The sequence below is a fragment of the Thamnophis sirtalis genome, unplaced genomic scaffold (assembly GCF_051295495.1).
Source record: "Thamnophis sirtalis isolate CommonGarterSnake01/CBP01778 unplaced genomic scaffold, rThaSir2_p1.2 scaffold_6, whole genome shotgun sequence".
Lineage (NCBI taxonomy): Eukaryota > Metazoa > Chordata > Lepidosauria > Squamata > Natricidae > Thamnophis > Thamnophis sirtalis.
In genome coordinates this window covers 117,248,054-117,258,660 of record NW_028261386.1, presented here as the reverse complement: position 1 = coordinate 117,258,660, position 10,607 = coordinate 117,248,054, and the positions used below count along the sequence as shown (strand labels likewise).

At 38.8% G+C, this 10,607-nt stretch overlaps 1 long non-coding RNA gene and 1 other non-coding gene across 3 annotated transcripts; both read right to left on the bottom strand.

Annotated features, from left to right (window-relative positions):
• Positions 1-5,298: 5,298 nt before the first annotated feature.
• On the bottom strand, positions 5,299-10,162 carry LOC106553175 (uncharacterized). Of its 2 annotated transcripts, none has more exons than XR_001313839.2 (6): positions 10,110-10,162; positions 8,815-8,870; positions 6,523-6,548; positions 6,246-6,316; positions 5,917-5,974; positions 5,299-5,481 (listed from the first exon to the last, which is right to left on the bottom strand). It is a non-coding gene; the product is annotated as an uncharacterized LOC106553175 (long non-coding RNA). The 2 variants fall into 2 exon arrangements; XR_015697083.1 differs by lacking the exon at positions 10,110-10,162 and adding an exon at positions 8,991-9,010.
• On the bottom strand, positions 6,405-6,476 carry LOC148045168 (small nucleolar RNA SNORD50). Its single transcript, XR_015697215.1, has one exon. It is a non-coding gene; the product is annotated as a small nucleolar RNA SNORD50 (small nucleolar RNA).
• Positions 10,163-10,607: the final 445 nt, after the last annotated feature.

Sequence of the window (10,607 nt, the reverse complement as noted above, 5' to 3'; positions counted from 1 at the left end):
CGCCGGCGCCGCGCGCGCGCGCGCACGCCTGCTGGCGCAGCCCCAACGCCGGGGTCTCCCGAGCTGCTCCACAAGGGTTGTCGCCCCGCCTGCTGCTGAGGGAGGCGGGGGGGGAGGAGAGGGAGGGGAAAAAAAGAAAGAGCTGAGCTCGGAAGCAGGCGGCGACCAACCCGACAGCGCATGCGCGTGACTAGCATCCCTCGCGTAGCAGGAAGTTCGTCCTCTTTTTTTTTTGACAGGCGGCCGGTGGAGGCTTGGGAGCGTTACGGGATCTCTCCCGCCCCCCCGCCCCCGAGATCCTGAGCTCTCCCTGGTGCGCGTGAATGGTAATTTTATTCTCCAGCGGCTTCTGTGACAGACTCAATTGCCGGTGGGAGAGGGTGATGAATTTTTGAATGGCCGAGATTGTGTATTGCTGAGATCGTGAATAAAAATACTAATACCAATAGGTGGCTCATAAATATTGAAAAAAAATTCAACGCCGTAGTTAGGGAAACATCGCATCATTTAGATCAGTGTTTCCCAACCTTGGTGACTTTAAGTCCTGTGGACTTCAACTCCCAGAATTCCCCAGCCAGCTATGCTGGCTGGGGGATTCTGGGAGTTGAAGTCCACAGGACTTAAAGTCACCAAGGTTGGGAAACACTGATTTAGATCATTACAGCAGTCTCCGTGGCACCAGGGTATGATCCCCATTCAGGTACAGATAGTCCTCAAATCATGACCACAGTTGAGCCCAAAATTTATGTTGCTAAGTGAAACATTTGTTAAATGGGTTTACCCAAAGGTGCTTTTTTCAAAAGGCAACTGGATGTTCTGCTTTTTCCTTGAAGATGTTTCACTTCTCATCCAAAGAAGCTTCTTCAGCTCTGACTGGATGGTGGAGAATGGAAGGATGGTGGTGGTCCACCATCCAGTCAAAGCTGAAGAAGCTTCTTTGGATGAGAAGTGAAACATCTTCAAGGAAAAACCAGAAAGTCCAGTTGCCTCTTGAAAAAGCACCTTTGGGACAACCATGCTTTGGATGACTGAGAATCTCCATAGATACTTAAAGGGGTTTACCCCATTTTCTTGCCACAATTGTTAAGTGAATCATTTCATTTAAGGTAGTAACATAGTTGTTAAATGAATCCGGATTCTCCACTTCACTTTACTTGCCAGAAGGTTGCAAAAGCTGATCACAGGACCTCAAGACACTGCAACAGTCATAAATATGAACCATTTGCCAAGCATCTGAATTTTGATTTTATGACCATGGGTCCATGCAACAGTCGTAAGTGTGAAAAGCAGTTGTAAGTCACTTTTTCAGTGCTTCTGTAACTTTGAACAGTCACTAAATGAAGTGAAGGTTTCTTATAATTCACATTATTATTCTGAATCAGTTAATCAGAGTCCTTCGGGATTGAGTGGCATACAAATCTATTCAAATTACAAATTACAAATTAAGCATTTCAACACAGCAGCAATGAAGCACAATGTGAACACAAACATCTGCAAATTACTGTTAAAAAGGAAAGCTTCTTGTGAACATTTGATTGTGTCGCATCAAGTTGTTTTCCACTTCTAGTAACTATGGAGAGTTTTCTCCATTATCTATCCGTACCCTGGTCTTTCAGGTCTTCCAAAGGTGCACTCATCACCACTGTAACAAAGTCCACGCATTTTGCTGCTGGTCTTCTGCACCCCTTTAAACAAGATGCAGCTATGTAGGTAACTGCAACAGCTTCCTCTTCTTTGTAACTTTCATTCTGACTTTTTAGTGAAAATAAATGCAAGGCAGCTCACGGCAACATTTGCAGGATACTATATAATCTATATCTCCTCTTTGTACAGTCTGAAGGGTTATTGTACCAGAACAGTTTGGAATCAAAGTACAGTTAAGCCTCCATAGCTGACGAGCTCCCTAAGTTGATCTAATTGCCGTAGACTGGAAACCACTTTTTAAAGTTGTATTTTGACTACCTTGACCTTGACACACAGTATTTACTCTCTATAACTTGACCAGTTGAGTCCATTCTGCATCAAGGGCAACAAAAGTGAAATGCAGAATTGGTAGCAATGAATTTCTTTCAAGAAAGATATCAAATAATACAGTATTTTTGCCTTTGATTTGGCAATTTAACAATGATTACAGATTCGTTTCATAATATAAATTGCACAAACATTTTTTTAACCTCCCCCCCTTTTTTTGGGAATTTGATTTAAAAAAATAGCCAATGCTAAAATGAAACAAATATACAGACATATGTGAGCCATTTTACTTTACAGTGGTCATCACAGCAAATGCTTGGCATAAAGTTGAGGCTGAAACTACAAAAGCACTTCAAGAAAGCTGGATTTGTTACCACCCAAGAGCAAGATGTTGCAGCCCCACTAGGCAGCCATGGAGGCATTCAAGGGAGTAGATGTTGAAGAGTTTGTTGCAATGGATGACGACATGGCAATCTGCAATGAACCTGACCTAGAAGCAATTTTCCAATCGGTATGGATTGAGGTACAAATCAGCAGAAAAGTGCTGGAAGCAACTGATGAAGTAGATGAATTAAGCGAAGAATTAGGTGAGGATGACACACTAATTGCAGATATTCTGAAAGAGGATGTCAGTCACTTGATAAGGCAATTAAAGTCATTTGCCATGGAAAAATGCCCAGGTATTCTGAGTGATATAACCAGCATTGAGAGTGCTTTCTCCACTTACCTTCATAAAAAGAATAAGCAATGGACTAAAATTGACTTTTTCAGAAACAATGAACAATCCATGAAAAAATACATACCTAAATATATTGATTTTGTATTATACAGTATTTTATGATTTTCCTGTTTTGTTTCTGTATGACTTTCTCTAAAGTTGTACAGTAAAATGAGGCACATGTTCGCATTAGTATAGTCTGTATGTTGATAAGCACTGTATGTTGAGCCCTTTCCTTCAGTCCCTTCAGTGGTCAACTTACTCTACTTAAAATCCACTAACTTAAAGAATATGTAAAAGATTTAGAACTTTATAGCTATGCATATTCACAAGGTTCTGGCCACTGCAGTATCTCCAGTTACAGGATCTTGGTTTCTAGTCTTCCTGGCCAGCTTCCCACAAGCAAAGTCAATGGGGAAACCAGCAGGAAGCCAGAAATCGTTCCTAATGCATTATACTGCAACAATTTTTGAATCAAGGTTGTTAAAACCAAACCAATAGCAATATGATTTGGGGAAAATTAATGTTTAATTCTGGTCACATCACGACACTACCTTTGTCTCAAAGGATGGCCCAACAGGTTATGGGTTTATTATATAAAACTATAGCTCCAATACAATTAAGATACTTAAAATTTATATTTTAAAGACTAGAGGCCAAATATTAGGAAAAATTAGAAAAGCATTAATTGGGGGGGAAACTACATTTGTGCATATTAAGGCAAAGATTTTGTTTAAGGATTCCAGCAGTACATAGCTATGCATCATTTAGACGGGAGCTAATAACATTACTAATATCAACTGGATTTCATTTTAAAACTTGTCATAACATTTAAATGCAGAAAGGTGATCTTTCTGGGTACAAAGCTCCATACTTCAAGATGCCTAACCTTTTTTCTGGCCAGTTGATCAAAATAAATGTTGTTTGGCCTTTCCAGGCAAGATTGCGGAGTTCTTTCTGGTAATGGAGAACATACATATAGTAAATACTAGAGAAAAATGTATTTATTCCTCCTTTTTCCTTGCAATCCTGCTGAAAATTGCTGGCTTTCTGCTTCCATTAGCTGGAAACGTATAATCTTAAATAGAATTACTATAATTGTACTTCAAAATTGCTGGTGTCTTGCTCCAGTCTTCCAACAATTACCAATATTACAAAGCTGAACTGGGTGTTCACGCAAGCAGATATTTTAATTGATCCCACTTCCACCTTAAAGAATTCAGAAAGTATAAATGGTTTTACCAGATGTGGAAATTACAAGTTATAGAAAGTTGCAAATTTTCAAATGTTTCTGGAACTGAAAAAGCCAGGATTGTATCTTTCAATGCTACCCATAACTGAACATGCAAACCAGTAAAATGTTAAATGAAGTTCAAAGTTTTCTTAAGGCTGGAACAGACTTCTCCAGCACTGCAGGTGAGCGAATATATGCATGTGTCATTCAGGGACAGTTGCGTAGGCATTACTTTTACACATCAGAGAATGTTAATGTTCTGGCTAAGTAGCCCTCAAACAGCAAAGCATAGAAGTCCAAACAACTAATCATCACATCTCCACATGAGGTTGGATTCAGGTCTGGACAGTCTGGAGCCTTCTGCAACTTCCGCTTATAAACAAATCCCTTTTGTAGCGTAGGTATGTGGCAAGGGCTGTGGGCAGTTTGTGCGCAACTTTTAAGTCAGCATTTAGTAAGCACTCTTATGCAGAATTAACTATTGGTTCATAGTATTTTCTGCACTAGAGTGAACTAGAGATGTGTGACATGCCAGTTCTCTGTGTTACTTTCCCTTAAAGGAAATTATGGTAGCTATGAAGTATTTCATGGGGTCAAATTGCCTGCCTTCACTTTTAAATGAAACTGTCAACTCTTTACAGGACAGTCATCTGCAGATCCTAAATGATTCAGTCTTTGTACTCTATCTTCCAATTTACCTAACAAAGCTAATTCATGAACACTGGAAGTAATCCATTACACTTTATTGAATGCTGTGTTGTAGTAATAGAATAGGATCATTCACAACCAAACATGTTCAGAGGCTCAGTTCTTTAATCTTTAGTTGAAACGGTTGTGTTGCTTAGACTGGGAAAATATTTTTTGTTTTGGAATTGAATTTTAAACTGCACCATTTATATTTAGAACTTCTCATAAGCTTGACTGAAGGAACCTGCCCAAGACAGGTTTCTTTTTAACATATTATCCCAGAAGACTCACCACAATGTCACACATTAGAATAGTTATATTCACAATAACTGTGTGTTGGTTAGATATGACTGAAAACCTGGAACTCTTTGGCTACATTTTTAAAATGGCTGTTGATTGCATATTTTTCATTGTTTGGACAAGTATAGTTAAACTGTGAAGATTACTGATTGGAGCTTGAAACCTTTTTGGTAACGCAACTGCTTTACAGGTATAAACAAGTCCTAGCAAAGGGAATGCCTGAAACATTTACAATTCCTTTCATAAGTCATTGTTAAGAGAATTTTATACATAGCATTACAGTAATACTCCTACCCTTTGGCCTCAATTATTACTGAAATTATTCTGCTTTTTAAAATGTTTCCATTTATCCATCCTACCAACAAAGTTTCCATCAATAAAAGTCCAATCTGGTGCATTAAATCTTTATTTTTATAACTTATTGCATAGGGCCACAATTACAACACATTCTGGTATTAATAAAGAGTTGTACATTTTTAATGCGCTGATTTTCTTCAAATCTTCAGAGTTCATGCATGATGCTAACTTCTGCCAAGCCAACTTCAGATTACGTTTCCCTTCGACTTCAACACTGTTGATAAAAATGGACAAATGCAGGAGACAAAGCATACCAATTTATATCTTGCCACATGTCTGTGTTCAAAAAAACCTAGTGAGGGTCATTTGAGTAAACACAAATTGCACTATTCAGAATTATCTCACTGCTGTATTTTAGCAACAACATTCATTTAAGAAAAAATACATCTACAAAAACGTCTATATTCTCTGGTCTGGTGTTGGACATTTTCATATATGGGCATATAACATTTGCAGAACTGTAAATTCTCAGCAAAAGTTAATACAAGTACAATAATCATTCAATTGACATATAAGCAATTGCTTGAAATACTGTTTTAAAGCAATGTTTCTGCTTGCTCAATAGTCTGGATATTTTACTGTTCATTCACTAGAGTCCTCTTATCAGCTAATACAGCTAATAGTTTAATTGTGTTGTACATCATCTTACCTTTTTTTCAGCAGACATAATGGCTGTCATTGGTCTTAAGACTTCTCCCATATCACTGCTGAAAAGCAATAATGGAATACTTTACTATAGGCAATGTATTAAAAAAAACCTTGGCTTTTTCTGCCACAACTCATTCTTTTAGTTCACAATTGGGGTCAATAGGATAGGATTGCCCAACCAAAAATGCCTATGATAAAGTATAGCTGCAATGAGAATTGAATTTTTAAAATTGAATCTTAAATCTGCAGAGTTGCAAAGATTTATTTCACTCTCATCTAAATTAAGCCTAGTAGTAAATCAGAACACAGTAATCCAAAATATTTACTCACTTGATGCATGTTAGGAATTAGAAACTCAAGATCCAATGCCAAATGCGTCCCAGCTGCTCTCTGAATTTCATCTAGAAGTCAAAATAGAATCTGTGTAAGAGAATATTCTAAAAGCAATGTTTCTGCATGACAAATTCCAGTTTTATTAATGGCAGCATAACCTCAGAAGCCGGATCCAAATTGGCATTTTTTCATCAAGAAGTCAGGTTCGGGATAGGCTCATCACTGGTTGGGCCATTCCATACTATTTATTTCAGTAAAAACAGTTCACACATACCTTCATTTTAATAGTAGTTATCAGGTCTGAAAAGAGAAAAAGCTAATGTAAATTCTTATGCCATATTTTGCATTTCTAGTAAAGGACATTGTTATAAAGAAGCATTTCATACAAGAATTGATTCAAAGTTATTACATGGAATTTTAGTATGAATGCAACACTATAATGCCAAGAAAAAATATTGAATGCAAATTATGGCTTCCAAAGCCAGGCTTGCATTCTTTACATTCTTAAGAGTTTTCCATCCATCAGCAAAATTAATTTTCTGTCTCTAATCTTCAAATCAACTCCAGAAGGCTAAAAAAAACCTCAGAATAGATTTGAGAAATTCCATTCCACAAGAGAACATGTAACTTTCAACATAGGCCTAAATGATTCCAATAAGAATGTCATTTCACCAACAGAAATGTTTCTATTCTTACAAAGTGAAGATTCCAACAGAGACTGTTACAATTGAAAAGGAGGCCTTATACATATATACTCTTAGTAGAGGCAGTTTGGTTAAGATGCTGGCCTAGAAATCAGGGACTGTGATGTATGACTCCTTCAGGCATAAAAACCAGCTGGGTGACTTTGGGCCTCACACTCTCAGCCCAACACACCTCACAATCTTGTTGTGTAAAACAGAAGGCAGGAGTATTAAATGTTTGGCATCTTGAGTTAAGCTAATTTTTAAAAAGTGGGATAAAAATTCATGTACAACAGATTTTCCAAATTCCATACAGGTAGCCCTACAGCCATAATTGAACCCAACATGTACGTTAAGTGAAATATTGGTTAAGTGAGTTTTGACCTATCTTATGACCTTTCCTGCTACAGTGGTTACGTTAGTAATACAGTTAAGTGAATTTGGCTTCATTGACTGTCAGAAGTTGGCAAAAACTGATCACATGACTTCAGGACACTGCAACTGTCATAAATACAAACCAGTTGCAAAACATCAAAATTTTGATGTGACCATGGGGATGTTGCAATAGTTGTATGAAAAAGTCATAAATCATTTTTTTCAATAACACTATCTTCAAACTGTCACTAAATGAACTGTTGTAAGCCAAGGGCTACCTGTATAGTAAGGATATTTACGGTGACAAAAGTATTTCAGTTAGAATTATGTCTATAAGATATATAGTATTTGGTCAGGAATTTATTTTCATCAGTCACACTAGCTTCAAATTGAGAATTTACACCAACTATAGAATTTGTTGCCCAGTAGTCTAACCAAAACTGCTCATTCATAGGGATATCCTTATCCAGCAAATATTTCATATTAAAATATTTTTAAAAGATAATTGCAACTTCATATAAAGAAAAATAATTGAAGAGAAAATTAAAACTATATAAAAAAGAAGACCCAGATTAAAAATTTGTATATTAATCTTTAAAATTATCTGAATCAGTTGCGTACCTGAATCCAAAATATTCTAATTTTACACGTCCACTAACATTAAATGATGCTTTCAATTCACATCTCCAACATAAATTCAAACTACCATTCTTAATATCAATAGCAGTAGACTTATATACCGCTTCATAGGGCTTTCAGCCCCCTCTAAGCGGTTTACAGAGAGTCAGCATATTGCCCCCAACAATCTGGGTCCTCATTTTACCCACCTCGGAAGGATGGAAGGCTGAGTCAACCCTGAGCCGGTGGGATTTGAACCGCTGAACTGCTGATCTAGCAGTAGCCTGCAGTGCTGCATTTAACCACTGCGCCACCTTGGCTCACCTTAATGGCTTGTGAAGGCTACCACAAGAGACAACACTTTCCAAATAATTCAAGCGAATATAATTTTTGAATGCCTTGGTATGACCAAATCTACATGCCGAAAGGAACTAGCCAATTATGGAGCATTATGCTCCTTCACATTTTGCCAACATTTCCTATGAGGCCCCTTTTAAATTCCCATTATTTTAATCTACACATAATGCATTTGTTTTATCTTTGTTAACATTTGTTTCAGCATTATACGCAGGCAATAGACAGAAAAGAGAAACAGAAAAAAGCAACTTAATTCTTTCAAAAATTAAATTAGATTTCTCACAAAAGTATCCAAGAAGGATAGTCCTGACAGTGTTATTATTCTTAAAAATGTACGTTTAAAAATGTACACCAAATCTTAGATGTTATTCATTCACAAAACGGGCTCTACCACCCACTGCATTTCAATATAAATTCAGCAATATTACAAAGGATTGGTGCTAATCCAATGTATCCCTTCTTCATAAAACAAATATTCACCTACAATCAAATATGGTGCAATGCTTAAACTAACATTCAATTGTGAAACGTACCACTGAGTTCATTGTGTGTAACAGCAACACCATCACAGGTTTTAGGCTCATATTTCCTGGAACATAAAAAAAGATGGTTTTTAAAATCAAATGGCAAATACCCGTGTATTTGTAAGCTTTTTAAGTGAATCCCAATGCCTGGAGGGCAGCAGTAGCTTCCTTTTCATGCTGTTCACCTGCATGTGTCCATTAAAACATCCTGAACTATGCAGCATGAAATCACCAATTCAAATGACTACCCCTTACGCACCACGTGGCCTTAAGTAAGCCATGCTTTCAGAGCTTCCCTCCAACCCTGGTCGTCCACCAGCAAAAAATGTGCAGGGTAGTCATTTTTAAAGTATCATAAACTGAAACCGAACTATTTACTACACTCATAATATTTAACCAGATTTTTTTCCTCTCTTCTAGCCACTAATTTCAGTTGCGGCCGAGCATTGAAACAATAGCAATAGCAGTAGACTTATATACCGCTTCATAGGGCTTTCAGCCCTCTCTAAGCGGTTTACAGAGAGTCAGCATATTGCCCCCAACAATCTGGCCGGTGAGATTTGAACCGCTGAACTGCTGATCTAGCAGTAGCCTGCAGTGCTGCATTTAACCACTGCGCCACCTTGGCTCCTTCTAGTTCAAATCGTGTACTATATCATTAAATCAACGCCCGTTAATCAGCGATATGCCTCACTCCCACATCGGGGTCAAGTTTGCAATTTCAAAGCGTCTCTCTGAAGCAATTCCTGCAAAACGTCCGATCTTCACAATTTGCCTTTTACAAGGGCTGCACGAGCATTCTGGCTCCTAACACCTTCGAATAATGAGTTTTAATCTCTTTAACAACACTCAAGCCGTAAGAAGCGCTTGAGCCGCGAGGGCCTTGGATTGCTTTCTCCTTTTCCCGCCAATAATCGCGCTCCCATCCAGCACTGCGGGCTTCTGGCGCGGAAGGGAAAAATCTCGGGGGGGAGGGGCAGCTTTTCAATTAAGAGGTTATACTTGAAAGGGAAGCCTCCCGTTTTCTCCAATCCTTTATTTTTAAAAGCTAGCTCCGTTGCACTCTATTCGACGTTCGACTCTCTTTGTCTCAGCGCCGCTCAAAAACAGAGGTAAAAATGCGCTGGATCAGGGGCAACCCACAAGAGCGGGCCCTAAAAAGGAGCGCCGACCTCGTGCAAGTTGCCTTCTTTATAACGGTCGCAAATCAACCCAAGGGGGAGGGGGGGAGAAGGGGAGGTGCGAGCCGCGCATAAAATGGCGGCGCCCATTTTTCTCTTTCCTCCAACCCGCCACAAACTTACCACGCTCCGAACGTACAAGCGAAAGAGCGCGCGAGCCCTCTTCAAGGCTTTATATAAGTCTCCGGGCACGAAAAGCGAGGCTGGTCACGCCCCTCCATTCTCATTGGATACAAGGGGCGGAGAGGGGGAAGGCTGTTCTGCAAGGGTTAATTTCGCCCCACCCACCCCCCCCACTACGGAACGAAAGAGCTACGAGTGCAATTTTAAATTTTTCGTTTGTCGTCCCCCGCCCTCTTTTACTTTTTTTGTCTTTTATTATTCTCTTTGTTGGGGACCTTTTTGTCTTCTCTTATTCTCTTTGTTGGGGACTTTCTTCCATTGTTTCTCCACATTCACTGAAAAAAGAACAGAGCGAGGATTTTCCCATTTGCCTCCGTTACGAAAAGCGAACTCGGCTGCACGGAATTGCAGAAGGGATTAAGTGGTAAAAGCAGCCTCCCTCAAGAGTGAAATCCAAATCATTTGCCGTGCTGAACATAAGGCAATCTTAATAGTGCA